Source organism: Leptonychotes weddellii, chromosome 4 (assembly GCF_054177405.1).
Source record: "Leptonychotes weddellii isolate Sample4059 chromosome 4, ASM5417740v2, whole genome shotgun sequence".
NCBI classification, from domain to species: domain Eukaryota; kingdom Metazoa; phylum Chordata; class Mammalia; order Carnivora; family Phocidae; genus Leptonychotes; species Leptonychotes weddellii.
The window spans coordinates 138,475,240-138,488,189 of record NC_138372.1 but is presented as its reverse complement, the minus strand read 5'-3'; the positions used below and the strand labels follow the sequence as shown (position 1 = coordinate 138,488,189).

At 43.6% G+C, this 12,950-nt stretch overlaps 3 long non-coding RNA genes across 3 annotated transcripts in view; 2 read left to right on the top strand and 1 right to left on the bottom strand.

Annotated features, from left to right (window-relative positions):
* The window catches only part of LOC145720953 (uncharacterized), a 12,579-nt gene extending 3,619 nt beyond the window's left edge, over positions 1–8,960 (top strand). The window contains exon 3 of the long non-coding RNA XR_014144321.1: positions 8,868–8,960. This is a non-coding gene — a long non-coding RNA (uncharacterized LOC145720953). The remainder of the gene's footprint in view (positions 1–8,867) is intronic.
* On the bottom strand, positions 5,074–7,741 carry LOC145721147 (uncharacterized). Its single transcript, XR_014144612.1, has 4 exons — positions 7,711–7,741; positions 7,317–7,461; positions 6,626–6,772; positions 5,074–5,636 (listed from the first exon to the last, which is right to left on the bottom strand). It is a non-coding gene; the product is annotated as an uncharacterized LOC145721147 (long non-coding RNA).
* An 884-nt stretch (positions 8,961–9,844) lies between the features above and the next one.
* The window catches only part of LOC145720952 (uncharacterized), a 32,914-nt gene continuing 29,808 nt past the window's right edge, over positions 9,845–12,950 (top strand). Inside the window, exon 1 of the long non-coding RNA XR_014144320.1 lies at positions 9,845–11,331. This is a non-coding gene — a long non-coding RNA (uncharacterized LOC145720952). The remainder of the gene's footprint in view (positions 11,332–12,950) is intronic.

The window sequence follows — 12,950 nt, the reverse complement described above, 5'->3', positions numbered from 1 at the left end:
TTTTTCAACATTCCTCGTGCTATTCGGGGTCTTTTCTGGTTCCATACAAATTTTAGGATTATTTGTTCCATTTCTTTGAAAAAAGTGAATGGTATTTTGATAGGGATTGCATTGAATGTGTAGATTGCTCTAGGTAGCATTGACATCTTCACAATTTGAACATATAAAAGATTCTTAACCTTACTCATAATGAGAACAGACTGACACCCATCAGACTAAAAAAAAAAAAACTCAAAAGTTTGACAACACTGTGAGAAAATAACCACTTTTACACAATTCTGGTGGGAGAATAAGATGCTACAAACCCTGTGGGAGAACAATTAGGCATTATCTATCAATAGTATAAATGCATTTGCCCTCTGACCTCTGCAAAGTTATCCCACAGCTTATTTATGTGCACACAAATGAAATAACATATGTATAAAGTTATTCACTTCAGCATTGTTGGTATTAGCAGAACATTAGAAACACCCCAGTGACTAGTTTTTAAAAAATGTCAAAAGTTTACTTAAAAAAAAAAATCCATCCCATGCTCCACCCTAACCCCATCCCCAATTCTCAATTACCAGAATTTTTAAAATCTGTTAATTGATTTTTCAGATATTTACCTGTATATGTCTCTTTTAAAATGTTAATATTATTTCTCAATTTTTAATTTAAGCATTATCTACTGATTTTCTACTATAGAAGGGAAGTATTAAGCTCTATTATATATCCTCCACCCCTTATGCACACACAGAGCTATTCAGCATTCACCTTCATTTTCCCAAATGGTTACATTACAATTTTTTGTTAAATTCATAGTTCATATTTGAGTATTATGACTATGTAGATATTGCTTACAGTTGAGACATAGGTATAGAATTATTAAAATTCCTTTCTTGAACATTTTATTTTATTTTTTAAAGATTTATTCATTTGAGAGAGAGAGAGAGAGCATGAGTGGGGTGGGGGAAGAGGGAGAGGGAGAGAGAGAATCCTCAAGCAGACTCCTCGCTGAGCAGGGAGCCCAACACAGGACTTGATCCCAGGACCCTAAGATCATGACCTGAGCCAAAATCAAGAGTCAGCTGCCCAACCGACTGAGCCACCCAGGCACCCCTTTCTTGACCATTTTAATTTTTTTCCTGAAGTTAATAACTGCTTTGTTTTTCATTTGGCCATTTCACTTTCATTTGACCATTTTTAGTGTATTTATCAACAATTTATCCCCGCAGTACTCTATGTATCATAAATCTGAGATCCTTTACAATTCTTTTTTTTCCTAGAATTTTCCCCTTCATTCTTCTGCTGTATGCACTTGTTTCCCTCTAGTCCTGCTGCAGAGAGCCATCTTAAGACCTGTCTTCACTGTCATCCTGAGACTTTCTTTTGTTCACTCGAACTCATGTGTTGGATCCATTCATCATGTGGTCTGGATCCCGAGTCTCCTAGATTTTCTCACTTATTTTAGTAAAATACATTCTCTAGAAGATCCTTAAGAAAGAGTACGTAGAAAAAATTTGAGGTTCTGAATGTCTGAAAATGTTTTCATTATACCTTCACATTTGGTGTTAGTTTGGCTTTATAGATCAGTTCAGAAATACTTTTTCCAAATGTTCCATTTCCTTCCAGCATCCAGTGTTGCTATTGAGAAGTCTGATGTCATCCTGTTTCTAGTCCTTTGCTGTGGTTTATTTTTTCTCTCAGGAAACCTCTCTGGAATCTTCTCTTAATTCCTGGTGTCCTGAAATTTTTTTTTTTTTAAGATTTTATTTATTTATTTGACAGAGACAGCGAGAGAGGGAACACAAGCAGGGGGAGTGGGAGAGGGAGAAGCAGGCTCCCCACTGAGCAGGGAGCCTGATGCAGGGCTCGATACCAGAAGGCTGGGATCATGACCTGAGCTGAAGGCAGACGCTTAACAAATGAGTCACCCAGGCGTCCCATGAACTTTCATGATGATGTGCCTCGATGTGACGTTTTATTTTACAATTATTTTTGTGTTTGGGCATTCCATGGGATTTCTTGAATTATTTCTTAGGTAATTTTCTTTCTTCAGTTTTCTCTGTTCTTTCTTTCTGAATATGCTATCAGTTGAATGTGGGACTCTTGAATCAATACTCTTCATTTCATATTGTTTCTCTCCTACTTTCCAAATCTGTATCTTCCATTTCCTTTCTATGAGATTTCATTAATTTCATCTACTAACCTTTCTATTGAATGTTATTCCACCACTGCACTTTTATTTATTTATTTATTTTTTATTTTATTTTTTGAGAGAAAGAGCATACAAACTGGGGGAGGGGCAGAGAGAGAAGGAGAGAGAGAATCTTAAGCAGGCTCCATGCTCAGTGTGGAGCCTGACACAGGGCTTGATCTTTATGACCCTGAGATCATGACCTAAGCCAAAACCAAGAATCAGACTCTCAAACAACTGAGCCACCCAGGTGCCCCACATCACTGCACTTTTAATTTCTAAGTGCTCTTTCTTGTTCTCTGATTTTTATAGGATCCTGTTCTTTTTCATAATTTGACAGTGCTTTTGATTATTTCTGCTCCCTGACTTTTTTCCTATTCCTTCAAGTTCCTTTTTTTATTTGGTTTCTGTCTTTCATGCAATCAATCTGCCATGTTAAACATAAGTCTCTAGTCATTCTCAAATGTTGGAGTCTTCCAACTCCTAAATCCAGTCTCTCTTGTGTTTTTTCAGCTGTTGATTTTTTTAAATAACTACCTAAGCAATATATAAATGTGTTCTCATTGTCAAAAACTCAAACACTATAAAAGTATACTGAGAAAAATGTAAAAGTCCCCATATACTCCCACGCCTGTTCCCAGAGGTAATCACTGACAATAGTTTGGTGTGCCAAGATATTTTCTACCATGGAGTCTAGAACATCTGTGTGTGTGTGTGTGTGTGTGTGTGAGCACATGTGCACGCACATGCATGCACATTTTGTTTCTTTAGACTACAAGAGTTATTTAATTTTTGAATTGATTACCCAACATTTGAATATTAGGAGATCATATAAAAATTCAGATTCCCAAACTCTCTCTTAAAAAATTGGAAATTCTGGCATAATACCCATATTATGAAGCGGCATCTTTTCTACAGTTCTGTTAGTCCCCACTGGACCTGTGCCCACTCATATTACTTGCCTGGCTCCTTTAAGCACAGGAGTTAGTGATACCTAGGTTAAGGTGTTGGTGTATATTCTGGAAGTTGTAACACATCCATCACTAACTAATAACAGAATAGTCTATCAGATCATAGGAATATCTGTCAGATAGGAAAATCTAGAGGGGAAAGGCCGTCTCTTAGAATGGCATGGAAAAGAGTGGGCTGGAGTTGCCTGGACACCAGGTCAGTGGGACTATTGGACATGGAAGATAGAAAGGCTCATTAACTGATGATCCCTGAGTATTTTTTTCTACTGATCTTCCCCAGTATATGTTCTGTGTCAGCAAAATACACTTTCTGACTTCTGTATAGAAGAATAGGAAAAAAAAAAAAAAAAAAGGGCGCCTGGGTGGCTCAGTTGGTTAAGCGACTGCCTTCGGCTCAGGTCATGATCCTGGAGTCCCGGGATCGAGTCCCGCATCGGGCTCCCTGCTCGGCAGGGAGTCTGCTTCTCCCTCTGACCCTCCTCCCTCTCATGCTCTCTGTCTCTCATTCTCTCTGTCTCAAATAAAAAAAAAAAAAAAGAATAGGTACAAGCTGGAGGGCCAATGAGGCAAGAAGCAGCAGACATGTTGATCTGCCTAGAGGAGAGGACGCTCAGTATGAGTTATCTGTCACCATGGCCATTGCATCATGAATGGCTGCCACTTACCCTCATATAGCTGGTTACCAAGGCTGCTGACTCCTCACACTTTCTCCAGTCAGGGAGAGGACCCACTGTGCCATTTTTCCCTAAACAAATGCAAGGAGTATTTTGGTACACATACCTCTGCTCGCTCTACACAATCCAATCTATTTAACCTGGTAAATAGCCACACACACCCTCATCCAAGGCAAATCATGATTTAATCCCAGTTGAAGGGTAAAGAATAGAGATTTTATGAAACCTTTTATATTAAAAAGGGTTAAAGGGAATCTAGTAAAATCATTTCTGTGGGCAGATACTTAGCTGTAAGAATATATTACATATTCGTCAGCAGAGGAAAACATCTCTGGCCCATTTTAATTCACTACTATGTAGATAAATTTTAGTGTTCCTTTTTTAAATTTCACAGGTGCATGGGATGATTTTGGGAAAAGAGATTGATCAGATCTCATCATTTGTCTATAGAACACAGAGCCAAGGGCCCTTGGGTTCTGCCAGTCTCTGCTCTAATAAAGTTCTCGTGGGACATCTTTCACGGAAGGGTGGTATGACCCCTATTTTTGCCACTGTCATGCCCTTACCCCACCTTCAACCTTTCTTCCTCTTTCCCACCAGCCTCACTCCCAAGGGTCCTATAAACAGTCTCCCGTGGGGCCTTGCTCTGAAACCTGTACAGAGATCATAGAAACATTATTACAGCTGCAGTTAATGTTTATTTTCTTGCTTCCAATGAGATACCAGCCTTTCTCCACTAAATTGCTTCACTATGCTGTACTTGAGAAATGACACGGTCATCTTTAGTCACATTTGCGCCCTGAGCAGAAATAAAGGGGCATTTAATGGGGAATACAGATGGAATGATCCAGGCTCCCTCCGTAGACACTATTTTAGGATGCAGCCAGGGAGAAAAGGCAGAGAGGGGAGTAAGGAGACAAATTATATGAAATTTCTCTCTCTTCTCTCCCAAATTAAATTTATTCCTGTCTTTGCTTTCGTCTAATACTGCTATCATAATTTCTCTTGGATGCTTCCCATTATCACATAGAAAAATGGAATTCTGCACCATGATTGAATCTAAATACTGAAATCATTTAAGATACACTACTCATGGGACATACAGCAAAATGTAATAAGTTTCTCAAAATGTGACCTAATTATAACTGTCCTTTTAAGTTTTATTTCCCACTGGGACCAAATGTCTGCAGTTAAAAATAATTCTTGAAACAGGTCCATGTTGCCACAAAACTTTTCAGAGTCACTTAAATGTTATCCATATACCCAATTTATTTTTCTCCTCTATTCCTGTGATAAAAGCCAGACATCCAGGAGAGACAGGAGGCCAAGCCACACTTCAGGCAGAGAACATGCTGGGCCAGAATTCTCACAATGGATGCCTTCCCATCTGACCAAATGAGGGGTCAGGTTACCACTGTTTCACTGACACCCCGTGCACCAGTGACCCCATATCATGGGGCCTTGAATGCCAACAGTCCACCCATCTCTTCCCATGCCCCCAAGAATACCAGGCTCCTATGCTTCGAGCTTCATTCTCATTTGCTGCCCTGAATGGTCCTTGCGATGCTCAGGCCTCGATCCCCCTCCATCTCCGTGGTCCAAAGCGTTCACTCTCTCCTTCCAGTGCCCATTGCAGCAAATCTCCATTTAGAGGCAATACTGTCTTCCTGCACAGCAAAAGGCCACTCTCGGGCTGGCCAGCATCCCATTGCTTTATTTGCACGACTCTGATGGACCTGGCTCCTGACACTGGGGTTTCCTAAGGACACTTTCAGAAGCGGTTGCTTTCTCAGTGTCTCCATTTAACTCTCTCTGAGAAGGAACAAAAGACGAGGGGTTTTGTGATCTAAGGCCACACAACTGGAAGGTTCAACACACGTGTTCTGAAGTCAGACAGACCTCAGCTTGAATTTTAGCTCCTCCCTCCATGCAGCTCCAGACATGGGCTTGAACTCCCCACATCTCAGTTTCCCCACCTGTGAGGTGAGGATGATAAAGGAATGACTTTAGAAGGTTGTTGTGAGGATTAAAATTGATAAAGAATGCCGAGCAGTTATCACAGAGCCTAGCGTATGGCCAACACTCAGTAGATGGGAGCTATTATTGTTAGAGCATTTGAAAAAATCACTTCTTCCAGCTAAGATAATGCCATTAGTGCAGATGCTATTTCGGCTTGTCAGAAGGTGCCAGAAGGATTCAAGCCAAAGACGGCTAGTAACTAAATTACCTTAGTCCTCTGGATGCTCTTCCATCCTGGTTTCAAATCATAGGAGAGGTAAACAGCCAAGCAAAGAGGAAGGCCACAGCCAGGATCATACCCAAGAGGCCCGGGGGAGAACCCACAAGCAAAGACATGCCATTTCCCGGAGCTTCCCCAACCCAAGAAGGAGGAGCTGAGTTTTAATATGACCAGATACATTTTCTTTTTTCATTTCCAATATGCACATGTATTCTGTGATAAATGGTACCCTGGAGCCCCCATTGGGGGTGGGTGGGGGGGTTGGTGACCAGGCGACCAGTCAGCAAAGCTATATATAAAATATCAAGTCTGATGCTGGGAGATTTATCAAATGATACAGCTGGGCACTGAGAGCTCCCCACCCAGTCTTGGCCAAGAGCACTGCAGGCTTCCACTGAGAGAAACGAGAAGACACAAAAAAAGACCATCGCTCTCTGGGAGCAAAAAAGTACAGGCAGGCAAAAGCAAAAGCTGCAGGAAGCACTGCTTGGCAGTGACTACAACTGGGACCCAGAGGCAGGAGGAGCAACAGGGAAGGGGAGTGAGAACCCCAAAAGTTCACCTGCTGTGTCTCCACACTAAGCTGGGCGCCACGAGGGCTGAAGTCAGGAGCTCCGGGCTCCACATGAAGCATCTGGCAGCATTTCTGGCATATGTGCAAGGAGATGGTTGATTCAGGGTAGGATTGTAGAGCTCACACGTAAGACAACTGTAATGGGAACATGAGAACCTTCCATTAACTATTAATAAACGATATTAATAATACTGAGCTACCTTTAACCAGCAAGGAGTGGGCTTGGTGGATGCCCAAGCCTTCTTACCCCTTCTTCACTGTTTCTCGGAAGGGCCCCCAGGGCAGAGATGCACTACTTTACATTCCCTTGATTTGCTTGCCTCCCTTCTGTGTCTCACCTCCTCACTCCCTCACCTACAGTCACCTGCTGGATTTATTTACTAGGCTGTCAGAACAAATCACAACACCCTCAGTGGCTTAAAATGACAGAAATTCACTGTCTCCCTGTTCTAGACCACGAGTCCACAGCCAAGGTGGTGGCTGCACTCCCTCTGAAGGTTCTAGAAGAGAATCCTCCTTTGCCTCTTCCAGCTTCTGGAGGCTCCAGGTGTCCCTTGGCTTCTGGCTGCATCCCTGTCCCCGTCTCTGTCCCCGTCCCCACATGGCTTTCTCCTCCTCTGTCCATGTCTTCCCCTCTTCTGTCTCTTCTAAGGACACTAGTTGTTGATTTAAGACTCACCCAAGTAATCCAGGATGATTTCACATCTTGAGATCTTTAAGTTAATCACATCTGCAAAGATTCTTTTTCCAAATGTCACATTCACAGGTTGTGAAGCCTGGGATGCCAGTAGATCTTTTTGAGGCCACCATTTTACCCACTACACCTGCCAAATAAATAACTCACATTCATCTCAGGCTTTGCTTTCAGTAGAACTGAAACAAAGCAAGCAGCAAAGGAGATACAGCTTATGGAGTCCATGCCTCTAACCCCAGGCAGGTCTCCTAGAAAATGGGCCCAACAGATAGCTCATAAAGCTTATCACACCGCGAAACCATACCCCCAGGGTTCAGCACACAGTACCTGGCACATAATAGGACTCAAAAAAATATCTGTTGAATGAATAAAGTCTCACCATCAGATTCCCAGGTAGAGAAATGAACTTCAAGGTTTTTCTTAACTTTGTTTTCAACACCTTTATAAAGGCATCACTTACCTGCCACAAAATTTACCCACTATAAGCTTACAATGTGAGAATTTTTAGTGAATGTATAGAGTTGAGCAGTCATCACCACAGACCAGTTTTAGAACATTTCCATCACCCCAGAAGGTTCTCTCATACTTGTTTGCAGTCAATCCCCACTTTCAGTGCAGCCCCAGGCAATCTCTGATCTGTATTCCCTTTTCCCTTTCTGGATGGTTCACATAAATGAAATTACCTAATACATAGTCTTTTGCTTCTAGCTTCCTTCACATAGCATAATATTCTGACGTTGATCCACCCAGTAGCATAAATATCAGTAGTTTCTCCTTCGTTGCTGAGTTGTATTCCACTGCATAGAAATGCCACATTTTGTTTAACCCTTAACAATTGATGGACACTGTTATTGTTTCCAGTTTGGAACAATGATAAATAATGTTGCTATAAACATTCACGTACAAATCTATGTATAGTCATATATTTTCATTTATCTTGAGTAAATACGTAAGTGTGAAATCTAACCTTTTACTTTGAAAAATTTCAAATCTATAGGAAAGTTGCTAGAATGGTGCATTACAGTACATTCTTTAGCGTGATCCGCAATTGACAACATTGGGCCATATTTGTTTTATCTCTGTCTCTGTAAGATATTTTTAAGCACCATTTGATAGAAAGTTGCAGACCTCATGACATATTACCCCTAAATACTTTACCTCCTAATAATAAAGCCATTTTCCTCCATAACCACAATACCACTGTCAACAGCTGAGACTTTTCCAACTATTTTGAATTTTTCAAAAGTACAAAAAAAGTTGAAAGAATAATACACTAAAGTGAACCTTGGTTTTGCTACTATTTCCCATATTATTGCTTCTTCCTTCTTTCCCAAATCTGCCACTGAGCCTAAAATATTTGCATTGGGCCATTCTTGGTATATGGCCATGGAATATTCCTGACTTGTCACACTCTTACTCCTCCATTGTTTATTCCCTGTGTGTTCAGGGCTGGTTTCACAAGACTCCAAGGTGCCTCTAGTGTCTTGTCCTGAGGGATATTGCAAAATCCTCGAGACTTCCCTTACCTCCTCCTAGGCTTGGCTCCTGGTCAGAAATATTATGCTATGTGCAAGCTATTATGCCCATCAGCTCCTCAATGACACTTATCCTCCCAACGCTACTAAAGATCTCAACCCATCTTTCCCCTTCACCAGCACTCCCTAACCCCTAAACTCTGTGGTAACTTTTCCCTCAAAGTACATACCACATTTTAAGATAATGTAGAATTTGCGTTCTTGTTATATTTATCCATTGCCTCCCCTCACTACAGTGTAAGCTCTATGAGGGCAGAGATGTTCTTTTTTGTTCACTGCTGTATCCCTAAGCCTGATTTTAGTGCCTGGCACATTGAAGGATCAATAAATACTCATAGAAGGACTGGCTGGATGATGCATGTACACGTATGCATGGGTGCGCATCCCGTAGCCCACCACAAGGAGCAGCGACCAACTGACCCCAAGCCAATCATCCCCCACAGGCAGCAGGGGTGGGAAAGGATCCGGGGTTTAGCCTCAGTGAAGGCTTCAGAAAACCATCAACCCTTTAAAAACTGCAAAATGAACAACCCTTCCCCCACCTTCAGGAGAACAGACCAGAACTTTCCAAATAGGAAGTCTCCCAATGCTTTTCTGAGGAAAGACATTTTTTGCCTCAGAGAGCAACCACGAGCAAGTAACTCTCCAGGGACCACAAAAGCTGGAAATCAAGCCCTGGGTTTCCTGGAGAAGGCAAACACCATGCCCCCCAACACACACACACACACACACACACACACACATACACACACACACACACTGGAACACAGCATGCACCTGCCCCCAGCAGCCGGGGCAGACTTCCTGGTCATCTCCATGTTCATCCTTTTCCTGAGGCACACCTGACCCAAGGGAAGAGAAGCCAAGTGACTAGTTCTGCCTGACACAAGGGCAGCCAGTCCCGTCCTCGCTCCCGGGAGCCTGAAGAAGGAACGAGAGGGGCCCCGCCCTCAGCAGGAGAGATGCTGACAGGAAGCTGACAGGGGCCATGGGTCAGAGGCGGCCCTGGGGAGCCTGCGAACAAACAGAAGTCATGAGGAGATACAGGGAGGTAAAAGCTGTGAGACAGAGGAAAGCCCTTTGAGGAATAGCAAGAGGGTGACGAATTCCACAAATCCCTGCCCCTGAGGTCCCTCCAGCTGCCCCGGATTCCCCAACGATATCGGGTTCCAGTCTCTTCAAGGCGTGGCTGGTCCACAGATCCTGTGTTCCAGAAGTCTCCATCACCCTCACTGCATTGCCGTTTCTTCACCACCAACTTCAGCCCTTGAATGAGGTTGAGTGACTGTTTATTTCTTGCAGCCCGAGGAATCTAAGTAAAACAGAAAGACATGGGTGCTGGATGTGTGCAAGAGACTACAGGGAAAAACAGAATTCCTGAAGATGGTGTCTCCGCTCGAGGAGTTCCCTGTCTTCACCCGCGTTTTTCTCCACAGCAACACAGCCTCTTGCAGTGAGCGCTCTACCGCCTTGCTACTCAAGGTGTGGTCCAAAACCCACCCGCAGGGACATTGCTTGGGAGATGGTTAAAAAAGCAGAATCCAGACCCCCAACCCAGACCTACTCAACCCAGTAAATTGTGAGAACGGTAAAGTGTAAGGAGCACTGCTCCCCTCCCCAGCTAATAGTCCCAAACCCATTGTCCCAGTCACCTTTCCACTCTTGGGTTTCCCATCTGCCACTGATCTGATAGCCAACGACAATAATTCTATGGGTATCAAAGCTATTGTTAAACGTCTCTGCCTGTCAAATGCAGTCTTCTTAGAACTGTTTCTTTGCCTGTATCCTTCAGGTGTCTTTTATTAGATTTTGTCTGAATGGTATAATAAATGCTTTTTTTTTTTTTCAGAGGTTCATCCTGTTTTGGTAATATCCTGTTGGGTAGATTCAAGGAGTGAGGGAGTCTGTTCCTCTATCCTGTTCTTCACAACTGTAGATGATCCCTAATGAGCATTTTAACTACATTCTTTTAACATACCATCATCCTTGAGAAGTATCTGTAGTTCAAGTTACAGCACGTTTTCATCTCAGAACACTGGAGAAAGAAAAAAAACCTCACCAAGAGCTGAACGCCAAGAAATAAAATGAGACCATTTTTCCAGGAGAGATTCGTGTTTCAGGTTTCACAACCATCTGCCCTTGACTGTCGACCACGCGCGTCAGCTGCTGGGCTGGGTCAGCCATGCCCACCCACGCTGGCGAGCCTGCCCACAGCTCTCAGAAAGGAGATCCCCAACGGAACCAAGCTCTCTGTGCACCTCCCTCCAGCCCTCTGTTCTCCTGTGTGCCCTTTATTAATCTTTTCTTCCTCCCAAAAAGATGTCCGAAGGGCTGACAACAGGCCACTCACGGCACTGGATACTGGAGATGGGGCCATGAAGAAGACAGATGTGACCCAGGCCCACCTTGTCGAGTTTTCTAGCAGGGAGGACGGCACAATTACTCGTCAATAAATCACTTCAGTTGTAAGTGCTCTGTAGGAGACTCACAGGGCTTTAGGAGAGTGAATGAGGGCACTTGACCCTGCCCTGGGGACTGCCTGGAGAAAATGAGGTCTGAGCCCAGGCCCAAGGGATGCTCAGTGGTGAGCCAGGAAAAGCAAGAAGAGGGGTCTCCCTGTTCCCTGGTTGGCCTCTTTACCCCTTCTGTCCGCCAACCAACTACCCCTGTCCCCACTTGGCAGCTCGGGCTGTTGACACCACATTGACCTTGTCCAATGCCCTGTGGTGCTGACAGCTCCACAGCCCAGGCTTGGACACTTGCCTCTGTTCTTGTCTGTGTTCGACCTTGGCTTGGGTCATTTCCCACCCACTTCTCCTGCATTGGTGCTGACAGCTCAGAGGATCCCCACCCAGCAGGGTAGCAAGATATACGATGGCATCATTTTCCTTAGGTTATTAGAAAGCCCTTCTTTCCAAACAATTCTGTTTTGCTCTCCAGACAAGAACTCAGGGCCTGATGCAGGGTTGCTGTTTGTGGTATGGTCAGTGGTTGTACAGGGAACCGTTTCTAGCAGAGCTGCGTCTTGTTGGTGGCAAGCACCCCGCTAGGTCTCGGTGGCACGGTGAGCGGGACCATGCTTGCTAGCTCAGGTCAGGTTGCATCCTGCTGATGCTCTCATTCAGGCTGACGGCGACTGGAGTGAGGGACCCCACACACTTCTCCCCAGGTTAGACAAGCAGCTACTGGATTCCTCTCTCACTCTCAATAAATTCAGTTGTTCTGCTAACTGGACTACAGCTTTTTTCAGAATGTCACAGGCATATTTTGGGGTTTCTGTGAACAGGTGCTGCAGGAAGCACAATTCATTTATTGGGATGTAGCCCTGCGTTTCGAAAAACAATTGGAAAAGGAAAAATGACCTATCCCATGCCTTTTGCTTTTTTCAGCAGGCCCTAAGCTGTGAACAACTGCTCTTACCTTTAGTTTACAGAATCCCCATCTGGTTAGGTACTTTGATTTATGTTGGCTGGAATCCAGAATGGCCGATTTAGTTTATTTTAAGGAGTTTTATTTTAAGAAACTTTTGACATTGAAGAATTTAATTGGAACAATCGGTACCCAGAAATTTTTAAATGCAATCTAGGATTAAAAGATGTTCCTCAGAGTATGTAGGGTTTTATAAGAAGGCAGGCCTCTCCACACCTGGAGAGTCTTTGTACTTCAGGAGTTTGTTCAAGGTGTGGCAGGAGATGGAGCACCTGGCTGGCTCAGTCAGTAGAGCATGTGACTCTTCATCTTGGGGTTGTGAGTTCAAGCCCCATGTTGGGTGTGGAGCCTACCTTCTAAAAAATCAGTCATTAAGCATCTGCCTTCGTCTCAGGTCATGATCCCAGGGGCCTGGAATCGAGCCCCGCATCGGGCTCCCTGCTTGGCAGGAAGCCTGCTTCTCCCTCTCCCACTCCCCCTGCTTGTGTTCCCTCTCTCACTGTGTCTCTCTCTGTCAAATAAATAAATAAAATCTTAAAAAAATAAAAATAAAAAATTAGGGAAAAAAAAAGATGTGGCAGGAGAATCCTCCATTTGGGCCTTCCACCAGTGCTGAGATGTGAACAGAATAGCTACTTCTAAAAAAGACTATTCT